The sequence below is a fragment of the Mustela nigripes genome, chromosome 15 (genome assembly GCF_022355385.1).
Source record: "Mustela nigripes isolate SB6536 chromosome 15, MUSNIG.SB6536, whole genome shotgun sequence".
NCBI classification, from domain to species: Eukaryota; Metazoa; Chordata; class Mammalia; order Carnivora; family Mustelidae; genus Mustela; species Mustela nigripes.
Genome location: NC_081571.1, coordinates 29,690,601 through 29,712,070, shown reverse-complemented (window position 1 = coordinate 29,712,070; position 21,470 = coordinate 29,690,601).

Below are 21,470 nucleotides of genomic sequence, written 5' to 3'. Positions count from 1 at the left end.
TAAATTTGCATTCTATAAAATATTCTCTCCATTTTCACTCACTAAAATTACTTGTATGACTTCACTTGTATCATTTCACAATACACTGTTAGAAAGGTTTTATTTTACTTATTAATTTTTATTTTTTAAAGATTTTATTTATTTATTTGAGAGAGAGAGAGAGGGAGACGGAGAAGCTGGCTCCACAATAAGCAGGACCCTGGAATCATGACCTGAGCCGAAGGCAGATGCTTAACCGACTGAGCCACCCAGCTACTCCTAGAAAGGTTTTGAAAATACAATTAGGTAGAGGTTGAGGAAAACTCAGGGTGAAGGCTGCCTCTCTTTAGCTGGGCCTCTTGGATGTCAGCTTTGCACAAGGGCAGCCAAGCTTAGGCAGCTCAGGAATCAACTGTTGCATACCTCCCTCACCTTTCTCTGAGACCAAAGAGCCTCAGGAAGTGAGAAAGGGAGCCCCATTGCTGGGACCCCAACCCATTTTTGGGAGTATCTGGAGCATCTACTAAGCTTTGTTTTTTTTTAATGCTCAGTAAAACTGAGTCAGTTTGAGCTAATTCTCTACCTCGAGCTCTGATGTCTTTCCTAAGCTCTGAAACCATATTCGTGACTATTCTCAAGCTCCCCCTTGGTTTTCTGCTAAGTCCATTAGATTCCCATGCCCGTAATGTAGCCCTTCCTTTCCCCTTCCCAACTGAATCCTAATCTGGGCTCTCTCTGAATTATTCATGCTACTAAGGATAACACCATTCTCCCTGAAATTAAGTCTCACAGCTTTTTTATCATCTTTGATTCTGATCCCCCATTATCTGTGCTTCCAATCAGTTACCAGGACTGCTAATTATATTCATGGTATCTTTCATATCCAAACTGTCCTCTCCTTTCCCACTGTTGTTACCTGCCAAGGTCAAGTTATGACCTTCTCCTGCCTGGACTTAGGGAAAGAGCCTTTTTTTCTGGCTCCAAATGCTTAGACTCATTTCCACTCGATATATCACACCCCTGCAGTCAATATTTGCTCTAAAATTTCCCACTTCTCTCACTTGTCTTCAGGCTAAATTTTAATTTCCTTTGTTGGTTACTGACGACATTTCATAGTTTTGTCTCAGACTACCTTTTCAGATGTGGTCCCTGCTACTCCCCTTCTTTCACACAGCCAGACATCAATACCTCCTCTTTCTGCAATAGCCCTTTCCTGCTTGCTTCCCATTTTATTTTATTTATGTTTTGAATGTCTGAATTTTATCCCACACAAGCATTTCTCAGATGCCACCTCATCCAGGATTGCAGCACTGCTACCCAAAGTAGAAGTAGAATGCTAGATACCAAAACCACAGAGGAAAGAGGCAGCTTTTCTTAGGTTTTTACAATAGTGGAGAGACAGGGAAGTCAGCAGACAACTGAATCTGGAGTGATATGAAATCAGATGCTCTTGTGCGGCATGAAGGCCATCTGATCTCAGGTTGATGGAGAGGACATGGCAACAAAAGTGAGGCTTCAAAGAAGGCCTGGTAACAGGGCGGACCATCAGTAGCTCTGATGTTCCAGATGCTGGGCCCCATTTCCAGGGTCTCCAGGATCCAGCCTGACAGTAGGTCTTAGTACCTGTTTCAACACTCTGGCCTACATCTATTCTGATTGGTCAGACTTCACCATTTTATTTATTAAATATTTTGCACTCCCCCCCACCCCAGCTATTTCACTAACAGCAAATGAAATGTGGGGATTGGCAGAGATGGTGATAGAATAAAACCCCTTTTGACCAGGGCTTCATCCAACTCTTCCCAATTTGGTTGCTCTTTCAGGGCTGATGCCCTCATCTGGAGCAGCTGCTCTGTGATCGAGAAATCCCATGCTATGTCCTTTTCCCAGAAAATATTTCTCATCCTCATCATTTCCCATTATTCTGCTATTTTCAACATTTCTGCATTTCTTCTTGTTTCTTGTGCATTCAGAACCCTGCTCTTGGCTTCCAATTCTTGGAAGTAGTGTCAACAAACGTAGAGAAGTAATTGAGTCATACAAAATTGACCCATGACTTAGTTATGTATTCAATAAGAAGGCATTCACCCCCCCCTTTTTTTTTTCCAGAAAATGGGATTTCTTCCTGATGACACATCTTGCTCCAGTCATTGTCCTTCCTCCTCTGTGTTCTTTCTGCCAAGCCTGGACTCCTGACATCCAAGTAAATCCAGAGACCTGGATGGAATCACTAAAAGAGTTACTGTTTGACTCGACAATCTCACTATTGTCTGCTGAAACATTATGGGTAAGTTCAGGTGATAGCTGGGGTGCCTGGGTAGCTCAGTGGGTTAAGGCCTCTGCCTTCGGCTCAGGTCATGATCCCAGAGTCCTGGGATTGAGTCCCACATTGGGCTCTCTGCTCAGTGGGGAGCCAGCTTCCCCATCTCTCTCTCTCTCTTCCTGCCTCTCTGCTTACTTATGATCTCTGTCTGTTGAATAAATAAATAAAATCTTAAAAAAAAGTTCAGGTGATAGCTGGAGAACATAGCAGAGAAAAGGTTTCCATTATCAGATGTCTCAGTGACATGTTTTCACTATCAGTGTTCTGAGGGGCAGGAAATGCAAATAGGTTGAATCGTGGTGAGGTCAAACATCAACTGACTCTCTCAGCATGTTGTCAACACCGTGGACTTGCCAAATTTCTTGAACAAATTGCTGCTGTTCTGGGGTTCCTGGGTGGCTTAGTTGGTTAAGCGTCTGATTCTTGATTTTGACTCAGGTCTCAGGGTCCTAGCATCAAGCCCCAGCTTGGTGGGGAGTCTGCTTGAGATTCTCTGCCCCTTTTCCAACTTGCTCTCTCCCTCTCTCAAGTAAAAATAAATAAATATATATATATATTTTTTAATGCCGCTGTTTTTTCTCTAAAGCAGTTTATGTCCTCAGCAGTAAAGCCAAACAAACTCAGTTTGCTTTTGTGCCTTATTTGGGGATGGGACTTGACTTCTGCAATCCATGAAGGCTTGGATGTTTGGGCATAATCCTTTCACTGGTTAAAGCTTTAGGTGTCTTGCAGGTTGGAGCGGTTCCCACAGCCCTCCAGCTGGCTCTTGGGCTCTGGTAATTAGCTGTGCTGTTCATTATTTCCCACTGGCTTTTCTCCTTTCCCTGCCCCATTCTGGAGCGACAGTGCAGGCCTGGGACTGCCATCCTCCAACCTGCTGGCACCTGATCATTCCTCAGACACTTTTGTTAGACAAAAACAAACACAACACAACAAACCAATTGCAATATCAAAACTCAAGGAAACATAGGTTAAAATGAGACATGTGTGTCATCAGTCCTTAGATCTTAAGGGTGTTCCTATCCTGTTTTTTGGTCACTTTTGAAGCTTTTTTTTTTTTTTTTAATATTTATTTATTTGAGAGGCAGAGAGAGACAATGAAAGAGAGAGAGAGCATGAGAGAAGAGAAGTCAGTGGGAGAAGCAGACTTCTGCTGAGCAGGAAGCCCGATGTGGGACTCGATCCCTGGACTCCAGGATCATGACCTAAGCCGAAGGCAGTCGCTTAACCAACTGAGCCACCCAGGCGCCCCACTTTTGAAGCTTTTGTACTCCAGTCTATATTCATCTAGTTCTGCCCCCTCCTTGAGGTAGGAGCTTAAGCTCCCAGCTCTGACTGGTAGCTGTTCTGGAGATATTTGTCCTGTGTAATCTGTCATCTATCTATCTATCTATCTATCTATCATCTATCATCTATTTTTATTCTTTGTTTAGCTTCAGAATTCTCTTGTGGTTCTCTTGGTCAGAACTATGCCTTATTCTATCTGTGTGATACCTAATGTGTACTACAAATAAGTAACTTTATAACTAATACTTTGTAGAGTAGTAGGGTCATCTTTTCCCCTTCAGTTGCAGTGGCAACTAAAAGTAGCACCTAGCATGGTAAACATCTCTAGCAGAATAGTCTGCTTTCACAAGATTTTGTTCAAAATTACTCTCCTTGAGTGAGGTAACAAAGGCAGGTTTTTGTAGACTGTTTTTTGTCACTGCTTCTCTGAAACATCTTTATTCTTGGTCCTTGGACATCAAAATGCTCTAATAATTTGAGTTATACTAAGATATTTAAAACACCTTTTGTTTTGGATCTTTTCCCCAAGTTAAACTTTTCTTCATTGAAGTAAAATGCACATATAACATTATATTAGTTTCAGCTGTACAATGTAATGACTCAGTATTTGTATATATCACAAAGTGATCACCACAATAAATCAGTCATCACACATGGTTGCAAATGTTTTTTTCTTATAAAAAGAAATTTTATGATTCTTTTATGTTTCTCTTAGAAACTTCCAAGTATGCATATAGTTATTATCAGCTATAGCCACATGCTCTGCATTATATCTCCAGAACTTATTTTATAACTGAACTTTATACTGTTTGACCCCCCCTTTACCCATTTTGCTCATTGTCTATATTTTTAAATATACTTCTATTCCAAACAGACTGGTTCCAAACTGACCACTTCATCCCTTCCCAGGTGTCTCTGTGCCTCATGCTTATCCCAAATTTCTGTCTTAGCTAATAATGTTTTTATCTGGTCTGCATCAAACTAGAAATGTCAGTGTTATTTTCAACTATTCCCCTTTTCAACCTACTACATTCCATTTGTGGCCAGTCCTACAGATTTTGCTTTTAAAATGTCTCCACGGAGGCGCCTGGGTTGCTCAGTCGATTAAGCATGTCTGACTCTTGATTTTGGCTCAGGTCATGATCTCAGGGTTGTGAAACCAAGCCCTGTGTCATGCTCCTTACTGGGCATGGACCCTGCTTAAGATTCTCTCTCCCTCCCCCATTCTCTTTATCCCGCTCTTCAAAACAAAACAAAACAAACCCAAAAAAACTCTATGTAGGTCCCTGTTTTCCAAATCATTGCTCCTGCCTTGGTCCAGGACCTTATCATACTTACCTGAACAAGTGAGCCTGTCTTACCACCCACCCCACTCCTGTCTCCTCAGGGCTCTGGTCCTGTCCATTTATCATTATTTTGTGTCTTACTTCTGCTGTTTTTCTCTGCCTCAATGCACTTCTCATTTGTAAACATCCTAATTCAGAATTTCTTCAAATCCTCTTTGGAATATGGCAAGATAGGAAAACAAAATAAAGCAAGCTGCACAAACAACCCAAGAACAGAGAAGTCTACTTGTTCTTCAGAATTGGGTTCCAACACTGCTTTCTTGGAGTCCTGCCTGATCCCATGGGGCAGAGCAGGCCATTTCTTCCTGGTGCCTTGGAAAGACTGTCAGACACTGGCTGCTTCTTTTGTGGGCTTAGAAGTTTGTTGACTACAGCAGGACAGGGACCATGTGTCACCCACCCTTCTGTCCTCCTTTTCCAATCTGTGGTTCACAAGTCCATGATGGGCAGGTTCTCCTGTGTCCAGAGTGGCTTCCATTGGACTAACAGCTGTTTCTGCTCTCTGGAAGCTCCTCTGTGCCTGGAAGACAGAAGCGTTTTCCTGTGTGAGATACAGATATTTCCTTGTAGACTCCAAGCCATGTACTTTCTTTCTTTCTTTCTTTTTTTTTTTTTAGATTTTATTTATTTATTTGACACAGAGAGTGTGCATGCATGCAAGCAAGTACACAAACAGGGGGCGGGGTGGAGGGAGTGGGAGAAACAGGGTCTCCACTGTGCAGGGAGCTCGATGGGGGCTCAATCCCAGGACCCTGGGATCATGACCTGAGCTAAAGGCAGACACCTAACTGACCAAGGCACCCAGGCATCCCAAGCCATGTACTTTCTGTTGCCATATCATTTCTTTACTGAAAATTACCGTGATTCCTGACCAGATTTCTCCAGAATCTGTTCTATGTCTGATATGAGCATGGGTCCTTGATCTCTGTCTAGTATTGCGATTTGAGGACTTTCTGGATGAGTTTGTTGAAAATGCAGATTTCTGTGGCTTGGCCCCAAATATTGTGATTAATATCCCAGTAAACTGTGATATATGCTTTCCCATTCACATCTGGAGTAGAAAATGGGCATTCATCTTTTGCTTCACCAGAGAAGCCACATCATTAGCTTTACTCTGATTAGCACTGCTCACAACCAAACCAGTCCTGATGGTCAGGGTGATGTGTGGGATGTAGCCATCCAAGCTGTTAATTTATCTGCATAACTTAAAACAAAGGGCTTAACATCTTTAACCAACTGGACAAAATTTAATTGACTTTGTGTAAACATGATAATGAAGTGATAAAATCTGGGCCCCTCAAAGTTTAAGGAGAAAGAAGTACAATTGGTTCAAGAATAACCATACTTTTCCATAGTAGTGACAAACAGCCAGAATCAGCCTGCCAGGCTACACAATTTGGAGGACTTATGGAATTATATTTTGTTGAAGCTCCAACAAAATCTAGAGTAGCAATTGCCAGATCGATTACAAGGGTCATAGGAGGTGGTCATGAGAAGTATAGATTTCCAGGTCCTCCCTTAGCAATTCTAACTTAGTACGTCTGGTGGGACTATAAAATATAAAAATCTGTATTTCTAATTAAAATATCTGGGTGATTCTTATGATCAAGCAAGCCTGGGGACCGATGTTCCAAAGAAAGACTGAATTACACTGTGGTGGAAAGAGTAAGAATGCATCCAGACCCAGAAAAGGCTTTAGCACAGATACTGATTAGAAGGTGCAAAATCCTTTGGAGGCTACCTCTTCCTGGATGGTAGGCTCTCTCCACACACACTGGTTTCAGCCCAGTTTGATTTAAGAATTTCAAGTCTCTTTAGGCTTAAATCAAAGCTCTGGGATAATTGCTCAGATTTATGGATTTTTTCCCCCTTTCCTTGGAACTCTCTAGAAGGTTGTGTTTGAGTAAGGGGGGAAAGGGTGTGGCTCACATAACCTCAGGGCATGGGGAAAGGGGGACCACTGGCTTGGTGCTGGACCTTGAATGGGCACTGGGCATCCCCTGCTGAAGGGAGATGGGTCCATTTCATTGTTAGTGTCTCTGGCCAATGACTTCCTGATTATTTTATTCTTGTCTTGCTCTGCCCCAGGACCTCTCCTTGTCAACCCTTCTGCTCTTGGCTTTCCCTAACACATAAATTGCTCTGAGTCTCTCCATATTTAGCCACTATGGCTTCTGTAGGATTATCTGTCCTGTCTTTATCCCCGTCCCTCGTGTCAGGCCCCACAGTTCTCAGCCTACTGTCCTTACTACTCAGAAGCTGCAGGAGGTTTAGGAACATCAAAACCCATTTTCTGCTTGGCCATGCTTTCCATCCTCTTCCCATGATGGGCCTCTAGGAGGGAAAAGGATAGGGAGCAGAAGCTCTTCTGCCCCTGCCGTTTCCCTTAGCCCATCAAGGAAAACTTCTGACTCTACCTACACTGAATTCCCAGGGTGTGAATATCAAGTTATGACTTCTCACATCTCTTCCACCGGTGCACTCTCTCAGAGTAGCAAGGGTATGGATTTTCTGTGACTTCCTCTTCCTGCTTTCTCAGGCCTTTACTTATACAAAACAATGATTTTCTCTTCCCAGCCAACTTCCTAATTAAATGCGGTAAAATTAATTTAGGAAATCCTTTCCCTTTGATAATGCCAACCTCTCCAGCTGATTGTCTCACTGCAAAAATCCTAACTGGACTATCAGGAAAATTTGTCAACCCCACCAGCCCCCTCTGTCCACCAGGGCCCCCTCACCTGTCCCATCTGTGCCCTAGGGAACCTAGTCTGGCCTACAAGGGGAAGAGGGTCATATAGTCAGAAAAATCTATTACAGTTTAAAAATACTATCTGACTATCCTGATGGAATAAAAAATAAGTTTTTCTTTTCAGTTTGCAGTTTCTTTTCAGTTTTCTTTTCAGTTTGCAAGTAGGCAACTTTTAGTTCCCATAATCTTCATCTGATACCGGTTCCTAAAACACTTTGATATCAGATCCTTTAATATTTCCCCTTTTTTCTCTCCAAAGAAAATGTTGTAAATGTGAAATCACAATAAAGATGATCTGAGTTTTGGGGCACCTGCGTGGCTCAGTGGGTTGGACCTCTGCCTTGAGCTCTGGTTGTGGTCTCGGGGTCCTAGGATCAAGTCCCGCATCCAGCTCTCTGTTTGGTAGGGGGCTTGCTTCTCTCTCTCTCTCTCTCTCTCTCTCTCTCTCTGCCTTCCTCTCTGCCTACTTCTGTCAAATGAATAAACAAAATCTTCTTAAAAAAAAGATGATCTGAGGTTTTTTTTTTTTCCCAACAGGGGTGGAATAGTGAAAAGAACACTAAATTTGGAGTCAGATATCTTAGGTCGAAATGCATGCCCTTCAACTTTTGGGCTTGAGTTATAACATCGCTGTTTTTGGATAGTGAGGAAAGTTTTGGGGGCAGTTGTGAGAATTATTTGAAATGGTGGTGTGGATATTCTTTGAAAACTTTAAATCACGTTGTAGATTTTTAAAAAAATAATAAAAATATTAAGTTCTAGTATATGTATGTTTGTAGAGTATCAAGTCCATGGGTGTAAGTAAAGAGAATTTCTGGGAGTAGCCCTATGTCTTGGTTTCCACGGTTTTGTATCAGCTCCCTGGTGCCAAACCATAAGCATCTTTAGGACCATCATGTCTGTCTTTAACTGCATGAACACCCTCACTGGAGAGGTCCTAGATTCTCAGCTTTTCTTAACCTCTTCTTTTAGAGAATAATTACCTCTCTGTGGGCCATTTCTTGACCAAATCATCCAGTAGATCAGCTATTTTAGAAATATTTGTTATAAATGACAGAAACCCTATTCAAATGAGCCTCAGCAAAAGGTCAGGAATTATTGGCTCCTGTAGCATGCTTCCCCCACCCCGCCCCACCTGTGCCTTATCAATCTGTCCACAACTCTACTCTGCTTTCCCTCAGGTCAGACACCCTCCCTGTAGTGCCCTGATGTGTTCCATCCAGACTTACAGCTCCTAGGCTTGCAACCCCAGATGAAAAAGAGTTTCTCCCCATTTTTTGGATATGATTATCTGTTTTGTGTGTGTTGAGTTTGAGGAGTTCTTTATAGATCCTGGATATCAACCTTTTGTCTGTACTGTCATTTGCAAATATTTTCTCCCATTCCGTGGGTTGCCTCTTTGTTTTGTTGACTGTTTTCTTTGCTGTGCAGAAGCTTTTGATCTTGATGAAGTCCCGAAAGTTCATTTTCGCTTTTGTTTCCTTTGTTTTTGGAGACATATCTTGAAAGAAGTTGCTGTGGCTGATATCGAAGAGATTACTGCCTATGTTTTCCTCTAGGATTCTGATGGATTCCTGTCTCACGTTGAGGTCTTTTATACATTTTGAGTTTATCTTTGTGTACGGTGTAAGAGAATGGTTGAGTTTCATTCTTCTACATATAGCTGTCCAGTTTTCCCAGCACCATTTATTGAAGAGACTGTCTTTTTTCCACTGTATATTTTTTCCTGTTTTGTCGAAGATTATTTGACCATAGAGTTGGTCCATATACACTATGGAGTATTATGCCTCCATCAGAAAGGATGAATACCCAACTTTTGTAGCAACATGGACAGGACTGGAAGAGATTATGCTGAGTGAAATAAGGCAAGCAGAGAGAGTCAATTATCATATGGTTTCACTTATTTGTGGAGCATAACAAATAACATGAAGGACATGGGGAGTGGAGAGAAGAAGGGAGCTGAGGGAAATTGGAAGGGGAGGTGAACCATGAGAGACTATGGACTCTGAAAAACAACCTGAGGGTTTTGAAGGGGGTGGTGGGAGGTTGGGGGAATCAGGTGGTGGGTATTGGAGAGGGCATGTATTGCATGGAGCACTGGGTGCGGTGCAAAAACAAGGAATACTGTTATGGTGAAAAGAAATTAAAAAGAAAAAAAGAATTTATTTAACAGTTAAAAAAAAAAAGAAAAAGAGTTCTTCCCTCCCGGCAGTTATAAAGAATGTCCACATCTTCCTTATGTGTGTCTCCTACCAAACTGTAAGCCAATTACCGTGGCCAGGAAAAACAGAATGGAATGTGATGCTTTAGCTAGACTGGAGTAGAGTAATGTATGCACTGACAGGGAGTCCTGAAAGGAAAATCCAGGTGCTATTACCATAAGTAGGGGATGAATATCAAGCAGACAAAAATAACATGCCAATAAATCTTTTAAAAGAAAAAGGTGGGCAGCAGGGGCATTGGCTGCATGGTGCAATCAGTTGAGCCCAGGACTCTTGGTTTTGGCTCAAGTCATCATTTCATGGTTGTGGAATCCAGCCCTGCGTCAGGCTCTGTGCGCTTAGCTCAAAGTCTGCTTGAGTTTCTCTTTCTCTCTCCCTCTACCCCTCTGCTGTGCTCTTTTCTCTTTCTCTAAAATAAATAAATCTTGAAAAAAATAACAGATGCCACCACACTGGCTAACATACAAAGGAACCTGGACCAGTGTATTGCCATATCCAGGATATTTAGCCTTGGAACTCCATGAAAGTGCACGGGTCTCCACAGGCAATTTCTGCCTCATTTGAGACAGATAGGAGAAGTGGTCTGAAGTCCATAAGCCCCAGTTTCCCCAGGTGTAGAGGTACAAATACTTTGCTGACAAGAGTGGAAGGTATTCATTGTTATTCACTATGCCCTCTTATTCATCTTTATGTCCAATCGCTTACAGATGCTTGGTACATGATTGGAATCCATTATATGTTTGTGGCATGAATGGATAAATAAGTGAATATATCTTTATTGTAAGGATTTGAGATGTCTTGTAATAAATTTTTCAAGTCCTCTAGTGTTTCATTTACTTAAAATTTCATAAGGTTTTGTTTTGATGTATTCTGTCCCATGCTGAAAATCTTTATGGTTATGTAACCTAATGATCCAGAAAAATTAAAGCATTTAAATAGTCCACCGCCAAGAGACATGCAGTTGAAGGAAAAATTTTCAAAGATAACCAACAACAGAACTCCCATGTTGGGAATAATATTATGATTAGATTTATCCCAGTGCTATGGTTTTGTTATTAATATCATTGTTTTCAATTTTAAATGTGCAGGATATTAATTTAACAGAGTTTGTTGTAAAACAGCAACATCAAATGTATCTTTGCTGCAAAATACCAACTCTCTTAAATGGAATTTACTTTCTTAGATTTCAAAATTGATATTAAATTAAGGAGAGATCACTTTTTAAATTTATTTTTTAAATTAATTTCAGATGTAGAATTTAGTGATTCATCAGTTGCATATAACACCCAGCTCATTATTCAAATGTCCACCTTAATGCCCATCACCCAATTATCACTCCCCCACTCCCACTTCCTCTCCTGCCACCTTTACTTTGTTTCCTAGAGTTCCATGTCTTTTACGGTTTGCCTCACTTTTAATTTTCAGGTTGCCTAAATATATCTTGTAGCAAGTTGACTGTATCACTTATACATTGCTTCATACTAATCTATTCTAAAATTGAGTTACTTAAAACAACAATAATTTATTTTGATCCTAAATCTGCAATTTTGTCAGGGCTCAGCAGGGACAACTCATCTGCTCATATGGGGGTCAGCTTGCATAGCCTGACTGGGGCTGGTGGATGTATTTTCATGATAGCTCATTCACATGGCCGGCAAATGGGTGCTACCTATCAACTAGAAGGTTAGCGAAGACTATGGACCAGGGACTTCAGTTCCTCTTATGTGGGTTTCTTTATGTGCTATGTGGTTTTTGGGTCTCATATCCCGATAGACAGGAAGTGAAAGCTCAGTACCCTTAAGACCTAGGTTTGAAACTAGCATAGTATCTCTGAATACTATGAATACTAGCATAGAATCTCTGAATTCTGTTAGTTAAGCACTCATAAAGCTCCAGACTTATAGAGAGGAGATATAAACCTATCTTTCCATAGGAGGAATGTTAAAGAATTTTATGGCTCTGTGACTCTTGCCCATATAAATAAAGCATCATGGATAGGTTGAATTGTAATAATACCAGTTTGGTAAGACTATCAGAACTACTTCAGCTTCTTAGAATATGAGACATCTCCCTTTGATTCAAGAAATCTGGAATCTGGTTCTTGTGCTTCAGTGAAACAATTCCAGGGATGCATACACTTCCCCTGGACCTCTGTTAATTAACTCTCATAGGTCAAGGTGGCCCTGATCACTGTCAGCTGGAATTTGGCTCATGACTATAATACCACTTGCTGCAGCTAACATGAGAGTCAGATGGCAGAAAACTTGTCAGGCAAGTGATGCCTACTCTTCTTATATGAGAAATAGCCCCTAACTTGGAACACTTCAGTTCTTGCCAGAAAATTGTTCAAAAACAATTCAAATGGGAACTCTTTATGGCACCTATTTGCTTAAGTTTATTTGGGGTGTGGTTGGGTAAGCATAAAGTGAACACACAAGCAGCTTCCCGAGAAAAAAACAGTGGGGCTATTCAGAACGTACCCAAGAAACATAACCCTTTTTATAATGTTGGATATCTTCCTGGGAAAAGACTTCAGAGATCATTTAATCTGTGTTTCACCTGCCAGGGAATTATGCCAAAGTCATTAGGACCAAACAGACATAAGAATGGGATATGGGGGTAGGAGAGAATAGGGGTATATTTCATTGTAACAACCCGAAAAGTTTAATATATCTTCCTGGTATGTATATGTTCATCTACCAGGCAAAGTTGTGCAATGGATTTGGGAAATACTTTCTTGAGACCCAGCATTTTAATGATCTAGGATATAACAGAAAGAAATGCACTTTTTTTTTTAATTTTTTATTTTTTATAAACATATATTTTTATCCCCAGGGGTACAGGTCTGTGAATCACCAGGTTTATACACTTCACAGCACTCACCAAATCACATACCCTCCCCAATGTCCATAATCCCACCCCCTTCTCCCAAACCCCCTCCCCCCGGCAACCCTCAGTTTGTTTTGTGAGATTAAGAGTCACTTATGGTTTGTCTCCCTCCCAATCCCATCTTGTTTCATTTATTCTTCTTCTACCCACTTAAGCCTCCATGTTGTATCACCACTTCCTCATATCAGGGAGATCATATGATAGTTGTCTTTCTCTGCTTGACTTATTTCGCTAAGCATGATACGCTCTAGTTCCATCCACGTTGTTGCAAATGGCAAGATTTCATTTCTTTTGATGGCTGCATAGTATTCCATTGTGTATATATACCACATCTTCTTGATCCATTCATCTGTTGATGGACATCTAGGTTCTTTCCATAGTTTGGCTATTGTGGACATTGCTGCTATAAACATTCGGGTGCATGTGTCCCTTTGGATCACTACATTTGTATCCTTAGGGTAAATACCCAATAGTGCGATTGCTGGGTCATAGGGCAGTTCTATTTTCAACATTTTGAGGAACCTCCATGCTGTTTTCCAGAGTGGCTGCACCAGCTTGCATTCCCACCAACAGTGTAGGAGGGTTCCCCTTTCTCCGCATCCTCGCCAGCATCTGTCATTTCCTGACTTGTTGATTTTAGCCATTCTGACTGGTGTGAGGTGATATCTCATTGTGGTTTTGATTTGTATTTCCCTGATGCCGAGTGATATGGAGCACTTTTTCATGTGTCTGTTCGCCATCTGGATGTCTTCAAGAAATGCACTTTTTAATTTTACTCTTCTTGCTATTTTTCTGCTGTGAAGATTCCTTCTAGGGGCTTCCTCATGCTGACAGAAGACAGTTCTGGTCACTGTGTTTGATTAGTGCATGGTATCCAGATCCTGGAAATACTGTGGTCCTAGTGGGGGTGGGAAGGGAGATGAAGAACAGTGTGACTATTGTCGCTGGCCTTTGTCTACCCCCAAATTTATACAACTAGGAAGGAGTGAAATCCTGGAGACTTGTTTCACAAATGGAACCTTTCATTTGTCAAAGAGATATGTTATTCTGGATATTGAATAGGTAAAGTTTTTTATGTATATATAGGAAAACACTACTCAATATGTACAAATTTCCATCCCCTAAATTTGGCCAAAATCAGATAATACAGATTCTGATTTCTCATCCACTCCTTCCTCATGGGTTGACATTCCTCTGTGATGTTCTATTTTTGAGCACAAATTTATACCAACATTCCTACAAAAAAAAAAAAAACCTGTTTGCTCCCTTGTGTGATGGTGGTAGAATGTCAGACTCTCTGAAAAGGTAGAACACAACTTCATTATAGCTCCCTTTCAAGAAACACCCACAGCCAGTTTGTCAAGGGAACTGGAAAGAAATCTAGGTTAAGACTATTGTTAATTGGGGCACGTGGGTGACTCACTCAGTTACGTGTCTACCTTCTGCTCAGGTCATGATCCCAGGGTTCTGGGATCAAGCCCCACCCACATCAGGCTCCCTGCTCAGTGGGGAACCTGCTTCTCCCTCTCCCTCTGGTTTCTGCTCTGCCTACTCGTGCTCTCTCTCTGTCAAATAAATAAATAAATAAAATCTTTAAAAAAGACTATTGTTAATTGGTTTTTAATTAATAAGTCAGAAAAGCCTATAATAATTTAATGAGTAACTAGTTCTTGGAGTCATACCAAATTTATTCAAAAACAAGAAGCACATATTCTTACTACCTTTGAAACATATTGTCCCTGTATCTTCAAACTCAAATATACTTTAACTATATCTCCAAAGATTTCTTATATAAACGAATTTGTTGTATCTGCTTTTAAACTCCTACATTTATTGTGCTAATGTATTTGTTTTAACCTGTTATTAGTATTTTAAATATCAGATTTATTTCATTACTGTTTTGCAAGCTGTCCCTATAATATGCTTATGATACCTATTGGCATGGTCACTGGGTTTTCTTCTTCACTATGTTAATATGGACACATAAGACCCAGAAGTTGCATCTTCCTGTTGGTCAATCTTCTCAGATAGAGGGGGACATTTCTCTTCTCGTTAAGACATAAATATCTACATTTTTTTTGTTTGTTTGTTTGTTTGTTTCATCTCTTGCTTCAAGTTATCTGTCCTATGCTTTAAGGTTTTAGACTTTTTTTTTTCAGTTTTCTCTAGGAGACCACTCCTTACTTTGTTTTCAAAATTTTCTTTTTCATTTTATCTAGAACATTGGGTGAAAGTTCTGTCTTCTTTGTGGCTATTCTCTCCATGTCTTTTTTCTTCTTTGGTTTATCCTGGTTTTCTTCCATATACTTTTACTGCCTTCTTGAACTACCTTGTCCAGGCCTAACTATTTATGAATCCTGAGTTGGTGCCCTCTGTTTCTTTCATAGCAAGGAAATGTAGACTGATGAGTAACCTGTAGACATGGAATTGGGGATGACAGATTTATACTTATTAAGAAATTGACTGACAGAATCACAGGTTGGGGGCTGTTGGATTACATCACAGGTGTTATATTATCAGGCAAATATGAATTCTTTCCAGGAAATTTGCTTGTAATGTCTATAGAAAGGGGGCTGCTGAGGTAAAGGGCCCAATGATGAAGATGCTAGATGAACACCTACAGAGGATAAAAGAAAAGGACTGTATTTCATGGTTAGAAAAATCTGGAGGGGGAAAACCCAGTCATTAGAGAAAGAACTTGAACCAGGGTAGAGGTCAAGGATGAGGTGAGGTGATAGTGTTCTGATCATAAAACCTGGAAGATGGAGGAAATTGGTACTAGTAATACAGAGAGGGGGTTAACACTAGACTCACATAAAGGAGAGTCTATCTGGAGTCCCATAGAAAAGAGTATCTCTAGAATGGGAGCAAAAGGGAGGTTGAAACAGGAGAAAGCCAGGCTTGGGAGTGTGCTTTGCAGAGTCAGAAACCAGCTGCATACCTATAATTTAAGCCTCCGGGTAGAGTTCATCACCTGAAATAACAAGGCCTCTAAGAGAAAGTAAAGTAACAATGTAAAAGAGTTGATGTTTGCAGTTGAGATTTAAGCCCTGACTACACCTGTAACAGCTGGGTAGTCTCTGCAGAAAAGGGAATTTGGGATCTCAGTGGTTCGGGGGTCCTAGGCAGATATTGTTCATTATTCTTTCAATTCCTCTTCATTTTGCTGCATTCTCGGCCCTGAATCACCTATAATAATTAGAGGAATCCTTGCATTTTTCTTATCTCTCCCACTTGTTAGGGGGACATTGTAAAGATTGAAGGACATACAGCATTTAGAAGTGCTGTGTGAGCAGAGGAGCCACAAAGGTACACCATCTGAATTAGGATTGGTTTTCTAGGATCTCCTAATTCCCTTAGTTCTCACTCTTTGGATTTAGTAAGATAAAGTAAATCTAGAGGGTAACATCATTTTTGGTTGATACATTTTTCAACAAGCATTTCCTGAGCCTGCCTGAGGCATTTAGACCTGGTTTAAGTAATGGAACTACAAGATGAAGACCTGAGCATGTCTGCAGGGGAGGCTGGTAGAAGTCAATGCAATTTGCGGTTTTCTTTTGGAAAAAAATAGATTATGTCACAAATAGAAATTTAAGCATCAAAGAGAAATTTTATTCAGAGTGAAAAAGCAAATTCCAACAAATTCCAAATTTTAAAAACCTGACAAATACCTCAAGTATCTTATAATCCAGGGAGGGGTGGGCAGAACCAACATAGTATTTTTATTCACTAACTGCATAACAAATTTCTAGTACATTTTCCCTTATATGTTTTGGCCATATACTCTTTGATTGCCTCTTCATATGACAATAACTTTTATAACCATTTTTCATAGACAGAAATGTAATTCAGTTCTTCTAGCATAGTTCATTGAACGTTACTGATAATTGTTACTGATAATTTTGACTAGGTGCAATTGAAGATGGAATCACTCACTTATAATTTTATATATTTAAAAATTGGGAGAAAATTTGGTACATCTCAAACCTTGTTTCACCTGCTCTCATCGTCCCAGTGCCTGGTGTGGCAAGCTATTCTTACTGTGATCCAGCCTCTGGCCTCTTTGCTTCTGAGTGCCATGGGGCAGGGTGAGTCAGCCCTGTGGGCAGTAAGAGTATTCCCAGAAACCATTCCTTCACCAGGGCAGCTAGCATCACTTGACTCTACATGTAAGTGTTTATGAACCGTATAAATACATCTGACGAAATTCAAATCAATGTCTCTCTCTAACTCAACTCTCTGACCCGGATCCCCCAAATCCCTTCAGATGTTCCAAACTACTGAACATGCAAAGTAAGTAGGGTGGGGGCAGTCAGATTGACAAGAGACAGTTAACTTACTATAATTAAGATAGATTACATCAGCAAATTTACAAGGACAGGTGTCCTCATGAACACCCGAGGCCCAGGGCCTTGGCAAACAAAGTGCCCTGTTGCTTAAGTTTTATTAACTTCCATGTAAATCTGCCTTTGAGGAGGCAGGCGACTAATTTGAGTGGGGGAACAAAGTGGCATCAAACTTGGAACTGAGTCTTGAAAGATAAGAAGACCGTTTTAAGGTCAGTGGGAATTGCCAGGCCTAGTAGAAGGTGTCAGGAAAAGAGACAAAAAGGTGATGGAAAGAGTTTGAAAGGAGGAAAATTGGTGAGAATGGTGCATTTGAAGAGTTTTAGAGAAAATTTCAGTAAGGAATGGTTCAATGCTATATTGGATCCAAGAAGACAAGAACAGGAAGGAGTCTATTAGATGGGGCAGTTATAAACCATGTGGTGATCTTTGCCACAGAAGTCTCAATGATGTGGTAGAATTCAAGTCCTGATTTCAGTGGGCTAAGAAGTGAATAGATAATGAGGCAGCAGACATCTTGATTCTATTCCTTTAAGAAGTGTTTCTGAGAAGGGAAGAAGAGACCATGTGTTGTTAGAAGAAAATTTAGAGGTGAGGGAATCTTTATTTGTATTATTATTATTTTTTTAATTAAAGAAGATTGTGACCAAGCATGTTAAAAATGTCACGTGGGGCAGGGGTGCCTGGGTGGCCTAGTCAGTTGTATTGGACTCTTTTTTTTAAAATTTAAATTCAATTAATTAACATATAGCGTGTATTAGCTTCAGAGAGAGAGTTCAGTGATGCATCAGTCTTGTATAACACCAGTGCTCATCACATCACATGGGCTCCTTAATGTGCATTACCCTGCTATCCCATCCCCTTATCCCCCTCCCCTCCAGCAAACCTCAGTTTTTTTCCCATGATTATGAGTCTGTTATGGTTTGTCTCCCTCTCTGATTTCGTCTTGTTTTATTTTTCCCTCCCTTTCCCTATGATCCTCTGTTTTGTTTCTTAAATTCCACATACAAATGAGAACATGTGATAATTGTCTTTCTCTGATTGACTTACTTCGTTTAGCATAATACCCTCTAGTTCCATCCACATCATTGGAAATGGCAAGAATTCATTTTTTCGATGGCTGAATAGTATTTCATTGTATATATACACCACATCTTCTTTATGCATTTAACTGTTGATGGACATGTGGGATCTTTCCATAGTTTGGCTATTGTGAAATTGTGTTGAAATCTTGATTTCAGCTCAGGTCATGATCTCAGGGTCATGAGATCAAGCCCCACGTCAGGCTCTGAGCTGGGTATGGAACCTGCTTAAGATTCTCTCTCTCCCTCTGCCAGCCTCCTCTCCATTCCCATTCTCTCTCTCTCTTTCTCTCTAAAATAATAATAATAATAATAATAATAATAATAATGTCATGTATAGCAACTGGTAAGTAGAGAGTATTTTCCCTGATCTAAGCAGAGGGCATGTGGTCTCCATCTGTTCATAATTTCACCCACCCACTTCTCAGAATGGCAAAATTGTCTAGAGTAGCTTACCAATATCAACCAACTGAGCAAGTGGGCACATAGGCAAACTCTCAGAGGAGTCTGTACGTTCTCACCTCAACATTCCAAGCAGTAACCCACAACTCAGCCCTGCCTTACCATCCCACCGATCGAAGGTCTCACCTCTACCCCCAGCCCTCTGTCAGCCCTCTGTTTCTGTCTCTCCCTCCATACCCCTTCTTTTGGTGATAGGAAATATTTCCCATGCCATTGCTGTTCTTCAAAGATAAAGCTTTGAGAGGCCATAAAGTGTTCTGTAGCATGGATTAGCCATTACTTATCCTAAATCTCTTGTTGGACATTTGGTTTGTCTCCAGCTGCTTGCTCAGTTATCTAATTTAGTTATCTAAATTTGTGTGTATAGTACAAATTTAGTTATCTAAATTTGTGTGTACAGTAGCTACTTACTTCCTGAGGATAAATTTCAAAAAATTCCAAGAAATGGAATCTCTTGTACAAGGATACGCATGTTTTTATGGCTTTTGATACATATTGCCAAAATGTTTTCCTGGCTTCTCAAATGTTTGATGATAATGAGGCACTGAGAGACCATAAGCATCTGCATTTGGTGAAATGCATTTGAATAACACAATAATATGAAAAAAACTGAATAGTCATGTGGTGCATTTGGGTAAAAAAATTGAGTTTTTAAATAATTTTTTGTTTTTTTATAAACATATAATGTATTATTGGCCCCAGGGATACATGTCTGTGAATCTCCAGGTTTACATATTTCACAGCACTCACCACAGCACATACCCTCCCCAATGAAAACTGGAGTTTTGATTGTTTTTTCTCATATTTTGAATTTACTCAGTAATGGAGAACTGACATCCACATTTTCCACTTATTGTGAAAATGTATTAAGATTAAATTAAATTGCTTCAGACTTGCCATTGGATTTCTCTGGTTCCCAGATTGTGGTTACGGCCCTCACTGGTCAGCCTGGGGTGAAAAACACTTCCTGGCAGTCAGCAGGCACATTCTGGGATCTAGAAACACGAGAAGCAACATGAGGAAGGCTTTGTCCATGAAATAAATAAACTGGGATGGTAGATGCATAAGGAGCAGCTAGCCCAGAACAATAACCCTAACCTCAGGGAGAGGTGGAAAGACCTACCTCCTGCCTAGCAACCCAGGAGGTACTGAATCCTGACCCATTCCTGATCATTCCCTGGTCCCCAAGTTCTGGGATCTTGCTGAATAGCCTGAGGACAAATGAGATGCTACAAATAGACCTTTCCAGAGGCTTCCTCTCAGAAGGTCTTGCCAAATTTCTGGGAATTTGTAAGAAACTTGAGCCACAGAAAGCCTGGGTAATCCATGAATATAAACACATCACTAGGGGAAATCCAGCTTTATACTTTTTAACAAAAGCCCTTTTTAAAAATGTCTTGGTTTTCAAAATGCTGCCTTTTCCAAATTACACTTACATAGTGGCATCAAACAAAAAAGCTCTTTGATAAAATTCTGCCTAGTTCTAGAAGAGCAGAGATGAAAAATATGGGGATGAGAGCCATGTTTGCTCACAGCTCCTTAGCTACTAAACTTTGATCATTTGGGACAAGACCAATTTGCTACCAATTCACGGCCTCAAACCGAAACTTGTTAACAAGTTATGTCTCATCTACTCCATTAATGATCAGTAAATGATTGGAAGTCTGGCCAAGAGGCCCAGAGATTAGGACAGAGTGTTAAGTAACAGCTGACACTGTCAACTAAAAATAGTGCTTTGGATTTAAATGAATGACTCAGATTTGATTTCCTATGCTTACCTCAGATAATACTGTACATGGGAGGGATCTTTTAAAATGTTTTCATTTTTATGTGAAAGAAGAGTTTTATTGCAACCATCTGGGCAATGAGCTCAGACTCAGCTCTGTGGGAGATGGGTGCACCCAAACTTCCACTTCCAAGACTCCGGGGCCACTTGGCACTGTTGGCTTCCTAAGCACATCTGTGCACTTGACTCTCCAATCTGGGTCATCAAAGAATAAGAGGATGGTTCAGGAAGTTATGTTAGCTTTATATCATTTCCAGAAACTTCTCCTTTTGTACTCTTCCCATAATTCTCCCCCTTCATAAGATGGGAGCAGTTAAAGGCTAACTAGTCAATGATGAATGACGCAAGCTAAGTAACCCTGGACACTCCTCAGCAGAGAAGTAAACAGAAGAACCAAATGTATATGCCAGCATATGTCATATTTATAATGACTTTATGCATATGCTGGTGAAATCAACCAGATAATTTTTAATAAAGTCTATAATAAAACATACATTTGTTGTTCATTGCCATTGAATATTTTTTTGATTAAATTTGTTTATTGGTATTGGCTAATCAGATTGCTTGATGTGCTTTTCCTAATTTCCATCAGTATCACTATCTCTCAGGCCAGCGAAGAATGTTTAAGCCAAGCATTCTCAAGGTGTTTGCCACTATCAGATGTTTACCTTTTACGTTTCTGTTTTATGTGCAAGTTTCTCCTCCCCCCAGATATTTTCCCACCCCACAGCCAATCATCAAATTCCATTATATTGAGGAAACATATTATTTGTCTACACTCTCTGCCTAGCTGTTGGTGTCTTAGGTACCTCCTACCCATGAAAGCAGAAAATAGAGCCTGGGGAAAATTATGTGAGCCAGATTTCCACAGGGATTGCAGGCCAGCAATGGCTGTTCTGAACCCATTTACCAGTTCCAAGTGGGACAGCACAGGAAAGGGACACTACACTGAGAAATCCACTGGAGTAGAAGCTGAGTAGAATGATGGGTGATGAGATT